The following is a 13,446-nucleotide window of genomic DNA, read 5'->3' as shown; positions in this document are numbered from 1 at the left end:
TTGACCTTTGACCTTTTGACCCCAAAATCGATAGGGAACATCTTCATCCCATGGGTAGTCCATATGTATGATATGGTGACGGTAGGTGGAAAGGATAATGCTTTAGAGCCCGGAAACCATTGCGTCTACAGACGGACGGACAGACAGACGGACAACCCGATTCCAGTATACCCCCCCCCCCCAACTTGTTGCGGGGGGTATAATTATCCATGCGACAGAGGATAGAGGTTATTAGAGATAGAAATTTATGCATGTATCTCTTTGGCTAAACGTGCGCTGACTTTCATGGAGGCCTTCATCCCCCACTTCGTTGTTATATTTCTAATCAAGTTATTAGAAGTATGATAAGGTAAAAATTCATGTAAGGACGCACATGCACGTGCACACGTGAAATTCAAACTTTTTTTTTTTTAGGTCACCTGAGTTTATTCGTCGTGCGTTAACAATTGAAGATTTTTAACTTGATAACTACCATTCCAATTCTTTTTAAATTTCGTGTGAAGTATCTTTGGGACAAAGAGGGCATAAATTGTAACTTTCAGGATTCCTGCACCTCTGGTACCTTAGGAGTGGGTCAAAACCTGCCCAAAATTGACCAATTTCAAAAATTCTTCTTCAGAGTCGTATATGTTTAAGAATAACTAGATGCAGTAGAACAGGAAGGCTTCTACCAAATTTATAAATTTCATGATCCGCGGGGTAGGGGTACTGACCCCAGGGTGGGGCCAAACTTAGTATATAGTGTTTGTGTGTAAGTTTGCTGATACTGTATAAAATCGAAATGCATATTTTGGAATAGCAGAAAAGGATTGACTAAAAATGGTGAATTTCACAGCCCAGGGTTTTGACTCAAGAATTGGTCCAAAGTAGTCATATCTTTTAATGTTAATATACCTATTCATCAGTGTATGCACTTTTGAGGGCATTGAAGTTTTTAGAACACATCTTGTTTTATACTGTTGCTGAACATTAGAATTGAACTTAGATATTCAGAACAGGAATGTTTTTTTCTAGATTTCATAGCCCTTGGGAGTAGTGATGTGATACTTTTTCACTAGTACTGAGGTGACAGATAAGGCCTGCGGGCCTCTTGTATTAGGTCACTAACTACTATTGGACTGCGCGTCGTCGTGCGTTAACAGTTGAAATTCTGAATGACTACATATCCAATTCTTTTTCAATTTTTGGTTTAAAGCATCTTTGCGGACACATAACTTGTAAAGTGTAAGACCCCTGCATCCTCGGGGAATTTGGGACAGAGCAAAAGCTGGGAAACTTCATAAACCTTACGATTCAAGGGGTAGAGGTTCTGATTCCAGGGAGGGACCAAATTTAGCATCTAATAATTATAAGTAAAGCATTTCTCGAGAGAGACGTTAAACAAGATACAATCAATCAATTAATGTTAGCGGTACTAAATCAAAACTAAACGGATATTTGAAAGGAGCAGGTAGTCCCTTTCCAACATCGTAAGTTTCATAAGCCCAGTGGTTGATTTCGGTACCAGGATTGGACCAAAAAAGTCATTGTGATTAAATTTTATTTCCATGAAAGACTTCTTTATTTTTGCTGATCCTTTATAAAATGTTTGAAGAACCACCGAACGTGTCATGGTTCTGACTGTAGGGCGGGTTAAAAATACAATGTTGTCATATGATATATTATAATAGTGTTATATAACATACATTATGCAAAGTTTTTCAAACATTTTACTTTCGGGGCATTGCTTATTTTAAAATACTATTGCTGCTGCTGCTGAAAGATAGCTTATATATGCAGAACAGGGAAATTATGATGGACGTCGTAGCCATTGGGCTAGTGATACATGTATTTTCAACTACTACTCGGGTGACCGATAAATGGGGTTTGGGCATCGCCTCTGGTATTAACTCGACAACGAAGGCTATCACTAAATGTGGTTTAGACTCACCAAATAGATATCCAACTAGAAAATAGTGGTTTAGGTGTAGGTAATTCTTTATAATCCAAAGCGATGGTAATGTCTTAAGATTTCTACGGTAGCTCAGTGGTAGAGTGTTCGCTTCGTCACCGGGAGGTCATGAGTTCTAGCCCCACTCGTGCCATGGCCGCATCAAACTACGCCTTAAAAGAAGTACATATAGTGATTGCTCCTTCGCCAAACGATCGTCATTTAGAAGTGAGAATCGCGGTTCTTTCAGATATGACCTTAAGGAGGTATGTTACACCAGAGAAATTTGTTGTAGATGAAAAGTGGAGGATATGTGCAACAGTATTTTGAAGTTGAAAAATTTCAAATTTACTTTATTTTGTCAAAAAATACAGTTTTAGTAGAAGGTAATCTGAAAAAAATTTAAAACCCCTGCTGGATTCGAACCTGCGACCTACAGTTCATCAGTCGGTATTCTAACCTACTGAGCTACTCGGCTAGGTATTTGAATAGAAAAGGAAAAGTCAAATATTGCTGATATCGATTTTTTCATCCATGTGTTTAAAGGAAGTCGGCCATTATGACGATGTAGAGTACTACCTTAATAACGGAGTTCCCGTGCCGTGGCAGGTGTTGGGACGATGAAGAACCCTCATTGTTACGGCCCTGAGCTTATTAAACTACTATGGGTACATGGATCTTCTTTTTCACTACTAGAGGGACGTTTGGTGATTTTCTCTTTGTTGCCGACACATTTGCTTATCCACAGAATGTTCAGGTGGTCAGATCATTTCATGTAAAGTGAATATAACGAAGAGTGATGAATCTCAAAACTCCTACAAGGAATAAAAATTAAGAGTTGGGCAAACATGGACCCTTGTAGATACTGGAGGTGGGATCAGGTGTCTAGGAGTAAGAATCCATTGATATTGTGATTGCTGGTGTCTTGGTGGATGATATAGTCTTTCAGAAAGCTAAATGCAATACCACATTCCCCACAGATGTAGTCATCTACCACGTCTGTATGTAGTCATCTACCACATCTGTATGTAGTCATCTACCACGTCTGTATGTAGTCATCTACCACGTCTGTATGTAGTCATCTACCACGTCTGTATGTAGTCATCTACCACGTCTGCGACTTGATACTTGACATCCATGGCATTGTTTTCTTGTGTACAAAATGTATAATTCTTTATTTATCTTGATTTTTGCTGGGAAACAGATGTGTCCATTAGGCAAAATATCTTAACAAGTCTTGTCTGTAATATAATTTCATCCAGAATTTGAGTACATGCACTTCATAGTATCTCCTGGTCTGAGAGAGTTTCTTTGAGCTTTCTTTTCCTTTGTCAAGTATTATCCCTTTTTGTCACCTTTCGATGCTCCAAAATCTGTTACTTCAAAATCATTGGAGAAAACAATGCATGCATTTTCATTTTATCTATGTATCTAAATTAATACATGTACACATGTATATGCACGCTGTACATCTGTATAACTTGACTTCATTTTTAATGTGATATTGTTGCTAAAATGAAATAGTTTTGAGTTTTTAACACGAATTAACTCCAGCTTGATGAATTCATATTGATATGCGAGATAACGACAGAAGCAAATCACCTTTTTCCTTTCTATAATCATCATCCTTTTCATCTGCAGAAGTGTAACCTACTCGAGACAGACAGACAAATGGGACTTAATTATGACACCTTAAATCATCTGCATTATTTAAACTTACTATAAGGTGGGTGTCTTCTTGTGAGGTACATGTAGCTGCTTTTATTAATAAACAGTTATAAGCTATGAGTTTTCCCTCTCCAATATTATATCTAAGCCACATTCTTATACCTGTTTCTTACCGATTTTCAAGGAATTGATTTAAATATACTCCGCATTAAAACTACCCCCACCCCTCGATCTATAAATGAATCGATCGAGCATTGACAATTCTGTGTATATGTATATTTACTAATATTAGTAATTCTCTTCAAAAAAAATTGTCTGATGGCAATTTAGTTGGTGGAGTGGTTTTAAAAAAAATATATATATATATATATATATAAAAGTGGTGACGATAACAAACAGTGATCAATCTTTTATAACTCCTATAAGAAATACAATATTAAGACTTGGGCAAAAACGGACCCCAGGACACCAGAGGTCGGGTGTCTAGGAGCAGTAAGCATCCCCTGTCGACCGTTCACACGGGTACTTAGCCCAGTGTTCAAGCCCCCCAGGGGATTGATAAGTCGGTCATTCATTAAAATACATTGTGTCTTTGAAAATATTTATATTTACTCCATATAACAAACAAACTATTTCGAGATTATAATACGTGCCATTCTACCAAAATTGTGAAATTCATGGCCCCAATCACATGGCTTAAGCTCCAGGGCGGGGCTTAGTTGATCATGTATTGAAAATACATTACACATTTGAAGATCTTCATTTTCTCATGGACATAAAGCGGACATTTTATACATGATTTGTGATAAGCAGCAAGTCCTCTACAAAAATCTCCGGATTCAGAAGTCAGCCTGGAGTTGCAGTTTGGGATGGACCCAGAATGACCATAGCTTGAGAAACTCATGATACTCAGGTGACCATCAAGGCCCACTGAAGAAAGGGGATATTGTACACCCTGTAATAAGATAGGGCAAATAATGAATTCCCTGTGTGTCTGTATCATATATCACCTGGGGACAAATTTACAAGCATTTTGTTGTGTTCCACTTTGGCTACATTTGAAGTATTTCCAGGATACGCACTTGATGTACATACCATTATGAGCAATTATACCTAGTACAGCTGTTACAATTTCTCGGTTTTTATATAAGATATGTGTTTGTGACTGGGATGCCATGTTTTAACCAGGAATATCCTATGTTGCATCGATGACTAATCGTATGTAGCTAAGATTACCAAACTTTGCAGGCATTGAAGATTTGCACTTAATCAGCAGACATGTCGTCTCTCAAATGAATTGAAACGCTCCAGCATAGTTTACGTATGATCAGTTTTTAATCAAGTCAGACTACTGACAAATAAGTGAATGTTACAGTGGTTTCAACAGCCTCGTTTAAAGTCAGCATTATACAGACAAAAGAACACATACTTATGAATTTATGATTTAATTATCAAAAATTGTTTTGATTCGTTGAGTTATTTTGGCTGGACGCCATACCGGCAGTACATGTGTTTCAACCAGTATACGGTTATGTTCACAATTCATGTTTGTATATAATAATTATGCATTAATATTGGTAAATGAATGGCGCGGGTCGGGTGAGAATTGTCTCTTTGCTTGAGTGAAAGATGAAGATAACGAACAGTTATCAATCTCATAACTCCCATAAACAATAATCATACACATTGCATTTAAATGAAGTTTTCAAATTGAAATTTATAGATTATTATCGATAATTAACTTAATCAAAATCTCCGAAAATTATCCAGGGGAAAAAAAACCCGGAATTGGAAACGGAATAATTTCTACTTTTGTACATCCATATACATGTATTACTTCTTTGTTTATTCGGCCAGGATCTAAAAAAAAAAAAAAGAAAGAAAAAAAGGTGGTGAGCAGTTGTGGAATTATGGGGGACGCACCCCGCCCCAGCGCGCGACCCTCTAAAAATGTCACATTTAAGATAAATTTTATCATGTTCATCATTAATCATGCATGACTAAAAGAAATGATCAAAATTTCTATTTAAAAGACCCCATTCTTACCTTACAAAATTACTAGAATCGAAGACCTTCCGGGACTTCACCCCCTGACCGCCACTAGGACTTCGCCCAACGACCTACAAGTACTACATGTACCCCACCCCCTTTGAAATCCTAGATCGGCTCCTGGTGAGGAGAACATCATTGCTTGAATATCGTATGATTAGATTTACAATTCAAGAAACCTGGAGGTTTGAATGATATGCCTTTATACTGTACACAAACTCCGTAAAAAGTCCATGTGATTCAATAAAGAGAGAAAAAGTAGAAAATTCACAAAACATATGGTCCATAATTATAGATAACGATAACTTATTATTATAAAGTAATTGAGTATTACTTTAAAAAGTAAGTACTTAAATACATGTATCTTGCTTAACACGTATATGCAAGGTGATCTTTAGCTTTAATAAAAGCATGAACCAAGAGGCCCATGGGCCACATCGCTCATCTAAATAATCTTCGCTTTGCTGCTGTTCAGCAAATGTAATTTTAAAAAGAATTTCGTCCCATGAAAATTTTTGATGACCTCATATTGTGCCCCAACCTAGCCTCAAAGGATCACAACACAGCTGAAAATGAATTCACATAACACGGATATGCCTCAACACAACTGCATGATCTGAACAAACTTGAATCTACTCTATACCATGAAACTTCCAGTTAAATTTTTACTCTTATGACCCAGTGGTTGTTTGGTTGAAATTGTCCCAGTGGTTCTGGAGGAAAAAGTCGAAATATGAAAAGTTTACAGACGGACGACTGGACAGACAGATGGACAACGGAGGATTAGAAAAGCTCACGCGAACTAAAAATATGTCAAACTCCAAGGTCAAATGTCTCGGAATAATCAGGTCTTGCCATAAAGAATCAATATACAAAATATGAAAACCCTACCTTAAACAGTTCAGCAGATACTGAATAGGTCAACTTTTTAAAAAGTATACCTTAAATAGTTCATCAGATACTGAATAGGTCAACTTTTTAAAAAGTAGGTTAAACTTCAAGGTCAAGGTCACAAGTTCCAACTTCACAATGAATAATAAGGTATTGTCATAGAGAATACATGTATACATATGAAATCCCTACCTAGAATAGATCATTATATATTTAGTCGGTAATGTTTTCTTTAAAGTAAGTCAAACGTCGAATTCAAGGTCACAAAGTCAAAAGCCATGAAACGAAAGGTTTAACCATATCAAATATATATAAATAGTTCAAGAGATATTGAATAGGTCAGTTGTTATTAAATGTAGGTCAAATTTCCAGGTCAGGGTCACAAGATCACACAACATTGCATCTCATGAAAGGTCTTGCTGTAAGAATTTATTTACAAAATATGAAAGCCCAACTTCTAGAAAAGTTCAAAAGATATTTTCAAAGATTTTTCCTATATACACATGTGTCAGAAAGCTTGTTAGGTAAATTCCAACTTTTCTGGCCCAGTGGTTCCTGAGAAGAAGGGTTTTTTAATGCTCCCGTCATATTTTTTTGCCTTTTTGTGATTATTTTCCCTTTGAAAAGGGAATGACCTTTCATTTGAATTCCTTTCACTCAAGGATGATTTGTACGAAGTTTGATCGAAATTGGCCCAGTAGTTCTAGAGAAGATTTTGCTATATATTAGCATGTAAAACTTTGATCCCCTACCCCCGGGGCCATGATTTGAACAAACATGAATTTACACGATATCAGAAAGCTTTTATGTAAATACCCACTCTTTTGGCCCAGTGGTTCTTGAGAAGATATCTAAATGACCCCCTCATATTTTGTTGCATTTTCTTCCCTTTCAAGGACGCATGTTCCTTCATTTCAACAAACTACAATCTTCTTTACCCAAGGATGATTTACGGCAAATTTGATTGAAATTGGGCATTTATAGACAAAAGTCGAAAATATTAAAGTTTACGAACAGACAGACGAACAAAATGTGATAAGAAAAGCTCACTCCAGCTTTCGACTCAGGTGAGTTAAAATGTTGATCTGTGTGATTGATAATTAAAACATGCAGCAGATCCAGCGGAGGAGGACGATAGGGGGTGAAAGGGGCCCCTCTCCCATCCACCCTTTGATTAATGAGTTTCAAAGTTTTATTACTGTTATGCACCCCAAAATAGTTGGACTCCTTGAAAAATTTCGGTTACCTGAAAAAAAATTCAAACAAACACAGCAAATTTGTAGCATTAAGCGTTGCTATTTGGACGCTGAATGACACAACTTGTTGTAATGATACAACTTGTATCATTAACGGTTTGGACTGCATTTGTGGATGTATCATTAAGCGTTGCAATAGCACTGCAAGTGGAACGCTTAATGATACAATTGTATCATTAGGGAGATTGTATCATTAACGGTTTATACTATAGACATTTAATGCGATAATTTGTATCATTCAGCTTTGCAACTGAACCCCTGAATGTAGTTTGTATCATTAGACGTAATTGTTTCATTAGCAGTTTCTAAACAGGATTTTATAATGACCTACTTTGCAAGTACAACCTATCGTTGTCTGATAAGTTCCACAGCAATTGTTCTAGGCCGTTCTTTGCATAGTGATTTCAACTACGAACTACGTTTACGTGATCAAGATATAGGGTTCACGATGGGTGTGACCGATGAACAGGGGATGCTTCCTCCTCGTAGACATCGCTGGTATGGCTTTAGGATCCGTGTTTGCCTTTCTCTTAATTTTTTTTTAAATCTTTTATAGGATTCATGAGATTCATCACTGTTCGCACTTAATTATAAACATGAGAATCGATTCCACCAATCCGGTAATCTAAACTACAGCGTAGTAGGTCAGCAACGGGACTGGTTACTTCCTTGTTTCAAATATATAATACATATATTTAATATTATTGTACAGATATGCAGGAAATATTTTCACCATGAGCTTACATCTCTCTTGGTTGACAATATTTTTATTTTGCCAACATTCTTCTGGAAATGAAAACTGTTTAAAGTAAGAAATCTAATTTCCTACGACAAATGTTTACTTTTGTGTTTTTGATATTAAAGCAATATTTCATGAATGTGTATATGTCAATGTTGTGTAATGAAGACATCCCAGTATTCATATTATTGAAGAAATTGAAACTTCAAAGTTTTGGAATTTTTATCTCCTGTATTATATGCCATGTTTATATAGAAAATATTTTGACCTCTGTTTTTAAAGGGGAGAAATTAATCCTTTTTTGACATTTTGAATTTTACAATTTCATTCTGCAAATTGATAAACATATCTTTATTTTATTGGAAATTCAATTAGCTTTTGATATTGATAAAAAATTCAAAATCCATTTAAGTTAGAAAAGGTTTTAAAAATACACATACTTAAATTTACTGAATTTTTTCCCTCATCTGTATTTTCAGATCCGGAATATCAACGGTATGCTGTGCAGACTACTTTGTGTCTTACGGGCAGTGCGTTCGTAAGTATATTGTTATATTTCCATCAATTGTACATTGTTATCGAACTGTTCTTTTAATAAAACTCACATCTTCAACCATTGTGTCCATCCTAGCGTGCCCGGATGGGTCATTTGGTCCAAACTGTACACACACATGTCCCTATCCTACTTACGGACGTCGTTGTTTAATGGGTGAATGTACATGTCCTAAGGAAGCCTGTGATCCAAGGACTGGCTGTAGAGAGTGTAAGTATCTCACACATACGGAACCTATAATAAGAAATACAGGTTGTCATTTGAAGGATGCTAATTTCTAAACATGAATTGTGTCGACATGATTGAACGCCTTAACCTCTCACGATTTATCGATAAGAATCAAAGGATGTGTATATTGACATGAATAAATTGTAAAATGAATTAATAATCAAACAGGAATACACGTATATGAAAGGTGAAGATAACGAACAGCGATCAATCTCATAACTCCTATAAACAATACAAAATAGACAGTTGGGCAAACACGAACCCCTGGACGCACCAGAGGTGGGATAAGGTGCCTAGGAAGAGTAGCATCCCCTGTCAATCGGTCACATCCATCGTGAGCCGTATATCCTGATCAGGTAAACGGAGTTATCCGTAGTCAAAATCAGCGTACCAAGGAATTGGTGGCGTTGTACTACTGTTTTTCGATAATGCACACATAGTAATATGAAAACACATGCAAAATTAGATATATAAAGTGAACATTAAAGGGTACAATCCTTCTGTTTAAGTTTTTCATTAACTAAAACTTTAATCATTGTTTCACTACGTTCCTTTGAAAGAAATCTATCAGGTATTTGTTTCGTAATACCTCTTCATGTTATTAATTTTCATGCATTAAAGAAATGCCATTTGCAAACTGATGAATACGTGGACAAAAAAAAAACCTCCAGTGTGTGGAAACCAAATTCCATCCATATAGCTCTCAAAATAAAATTAAGTATATATTGAATTACACAGAAAATTAAGCATGATACTTTCAGTTATTTTTATATACTTTTATTTCTTTACATTCAGTATTTTCCTTTAATATTGGTAGCACCTCAAGTGAAATGACATCACAATGGAAAACGTCTAAAATCGACACTTGTCGATTTTGGCTGGGTTGTACAACGTGCAAACGGCTTATAGAATGGTAATTGGCGGGCGGGCATCCCTGCAATAGGGTACCTACTTTGTGTAATCAACTCCTCTCACATCTCTAAGTTGATGTTCCTCAAACTTTGTACAGTTGTTATGGATACATTGAAGATGTGCATGTGTCTTTTTAAAAGTGATCAAACATTTTTAAAAAAAAATACATGTAGTTGAACTTAGTCATTTTTAAAGCATTTCTTGAATAGACGGTACCTCTTTTTGTAACCAACTCCTCTTACAGCATTTATTTGACATCCGTCAGACTTTGTACAGCTGTTGTGCAAGCATTGAAGATGTACATGCGTCTTTTGGAAGTGATTGGACATTCTTTGAAAAATTTATATGTTTATGATGTAGTTGAACCTTGTCATATTTTAAGCATAGTTCCTACTTTGTGTAACCAATCCTTTCACAGCTTTTACTTAAAAATTTTCAGACCTTGTATATTATAGATGTTATTAAATCATTGAAAATATACATGTGACATTTTAAAAGTGCTTGGTTGTTTTTTTTTTTTTTGTGTGTGTGTGATCAATTTTAAGTTTTTTATATAATTTTCCAGAATGTTTGTACTGCTGTCTCTATGACAGATAACATATTCTAGAGCAACCCGGCAATTTCTATTCTTGAATCGAGTTTTCAAATGCTAAATAACAAGTGGTCAAAATTATGACATAACATTGTAAACAATAGAAAATGTAAATATTGATAAATGTCTTTTAGATTTTGAACGTATATTATAAAATGCTGGTGGACTGTTAGTCCCCGAGGGTCTCTACAGCCCAATAGCTAAGTACTTCGTTACTAGCCTGAAAATACGGATGTATATTTGACTGCTGGGATAAAATTTAGAAATTCCGAAAACAAACCCCCCAAAAGTTAGGAATTCATTTCAAAATTAAGGATTATCTCCCTCGTTCCTAGCTCTTATCCTTGGACGAATTTGGCTCCAGTTTTTGGCACTCTAGTTTTCCTTTTAGCTCTTACAAGTTTATTGTTATTTCGAATTTCAAAAATTTCGGCTTCAGCATCACTGAAGAGACATTATTTGTCGAAATGCGCATCTGGTGCACCAGAATTGGTACCGTATAGGTTTTACGTACATATTAACGGTAAACTAAGAACTCAACTTCAAACGGCAGTGGCGTAGCTTCCATTGAGGCAACCGAGGCAGCTGCCTCGGTAAAAAAACACAACACCTTTTACGTTGTTAAAATGTCGATAGCAGACCCCCTGCCTCGGTAATATTCAAACCCAAGCTACGCCTATGAACGGGATGATTTCAGCATCTCCTTCGTCAACTTCCGATATTTATATAGCAAAATCCCATTATCACCTGCATACTGTATTCATATCTCTCAACTGATTCGATGCGCAATAGCTTGTTCTGCGTATAGTCAGTTTTTAAATCGAGGCAAGCTACTGTCAAACAAGTTGATGGTACAGGGGTTTCAACAGGCTCCTTTAAAGTAAGCATTTCGCAAATTCTATGGTCGTTATAACGGTCTAGTTTGCCACTAAAACCCATCATTGGGTCAAATGCTGTCTGACGTGTTTCATACCGATTGTTAGACCGTTCTTGGTACACTGATTTTGATTACGTTTAACTCCATTCTCGTGATGAAGATATAGGGCTCACGGTGGTTGTGACCAGTCGACAGGGAATGCTTACTCCTCCTAGGCACCTGATCCCACCTCTCAGATGTATCCAAAGGTCCGTGTTTGCCCAAGTCTCTATTTGTTCCATGAATATCCTAAAAGAAGAAGATAACGAACAGTGATCATTCTCATAACTCTTATAAGGAATACAAAATAGAGAGTTAGGCAGACACGGGCCCCTGTACACATCAGAGGTGGGATCAGGTGCCTTACAAAAGACGAACGTGTTAAAGTATGTGAAGGAGCGCAGGTACTGAATTTGCCAAATATGACCAATATAAAGCGTCACTGTAAAGAGAAAAACCTATATATGCATATCAAAAGAACAACTTTTCTTGTAAATAATGGGATTCATATGCTTTTAACGTTATTCTGTCAGACTATGAAGATATTTTATTTCATCGAAGTTATGAGATTAAACACTGTTCGTTAGCTTCGCCTTTCATCGTACAAATAGAACAGGTTCATATGTCATGTAATCGTACATAATATTTTAATATAAGCAAGAGATGTCTGTAAAACACAATGTTTCACATATACCCCCATGGTGCAAAATTGAAAAGGGTTATACACACATCATTTTATTGAGCAGACAATATCTTCCAATGTCAAGAGTTGACCATGTGACCTAAAATCGATAAGGTCATCTACTCCTTATGGTGTACCAAGTTTGGTGTCAATCAAGCAAATAATTCTTACACTATAGCTGATAATATATTATGTCCAGTTCAACCATTAACCTTTGACCATGTGACCTCAAAATCATTAGGGGTAATCTTTTTAACATGTACCAATGCGCTAAGTTTGATGTATGTGAGGCAAATGGTTATCAAGATATTGAGTGGACATTATATTACTATGTCCAGTTTGACACATGACCTTTGACCTCAAAATCAATAGGGGTCATCTTCTGAAGATATACCAGTGTACCAAGTTTGATGCCTGTCAAGCAAATGGTTCTTAAGATATTGACATATTCCTATGTCCAGTTTGACCTTTGACCATGTGAACTCAAAATCAAAAGGGATAGTCTTCAACTGAAGACGTACCAGTGTATCAAGTTTGATGTCTATCAAGCAAAGGGTTCTGAAGATACTGAGCTGACAGTATATTCCAATGTCCAGTTTGACTCTTTACCTTTGACCATATGACCTCAAAATCAATAAGGGTAATTTTCTCCTAAAGATGTACCAGTGTACGAAGTTTGATGTCTATCAAGCAAAGGGGTCTCAATATATTGAGCTGACAGTATATTCCTATGTCCAGTTTGACCCTTGACCATGTGACATCAAAATCAATAGGGGTCTACTCCAACTGAAGATGTACCAGTGTATCAAGTTTGATGTCTATCAAGCAAGGGGTTCTCCAGATATTGAGCTGATAGTATATTTCTATGTCCAGTTTGACCTTTGACCATGTGACCTCAAAATCAATTGGAGTCATCTTCTCCTAAAGATATACCAGTGTACCAAGTTTCATGTCTGTCATGCAAAGAGTTATCAAGATATTGAACGGACAATATATTACTATGTCCAGTTTGACCATTGATCTTTAACCA

General features: G+C 36.3%; 1 protein-coding gene across 5 annotated transcripts in view; it reads left to right on the top strand.

The window, feature by feature from the left end:
* Nucleotides 1–13,446, top strand: part of LOC125648752 (uncharacterized) — a 232,079-nt gene that overhangs the window by 10,521 nt on the left and 208,112 nt on the right. The window contains exons 1-3 of one of the 5 annotated variants that reach the window (XR_008800112.1): nt 8,414–8,602; nt 9,013–9,071; nt 9,165–9,296. The exons of the other annotated variants lie outside the window; for them this stretch is intronic. The gene's annotated coding sequence lies outside the window, so the exon portion shown is untranslated. Of the gene's footprint in view, nt 1–8,413; nt 8,603–9,012; nt 9,072–9,164; nt 9,297–13,446 lie in introns of those variants that run through there. 5 annotated transcript variants of the gene reach the window in all.

The sequence above is a fragment of the Ostrea edulis genome, chromosome 2 (genome assembly GCF_947568905.1).
Source record: "Ostrea edulis chromosome 2, xbOstEdul1.1, whole genome shotgun sequence".
NCBI lineage: Eukaryota > Metazoa > Mollusca > Bivalvia > Ostreida > Ostreidae > Ostrea > Ostrea edulis.
Note: the sequence above shows the minus strand (reverse complement) of the source record. Positions and strands in the feature narration are given on the sequence as shown.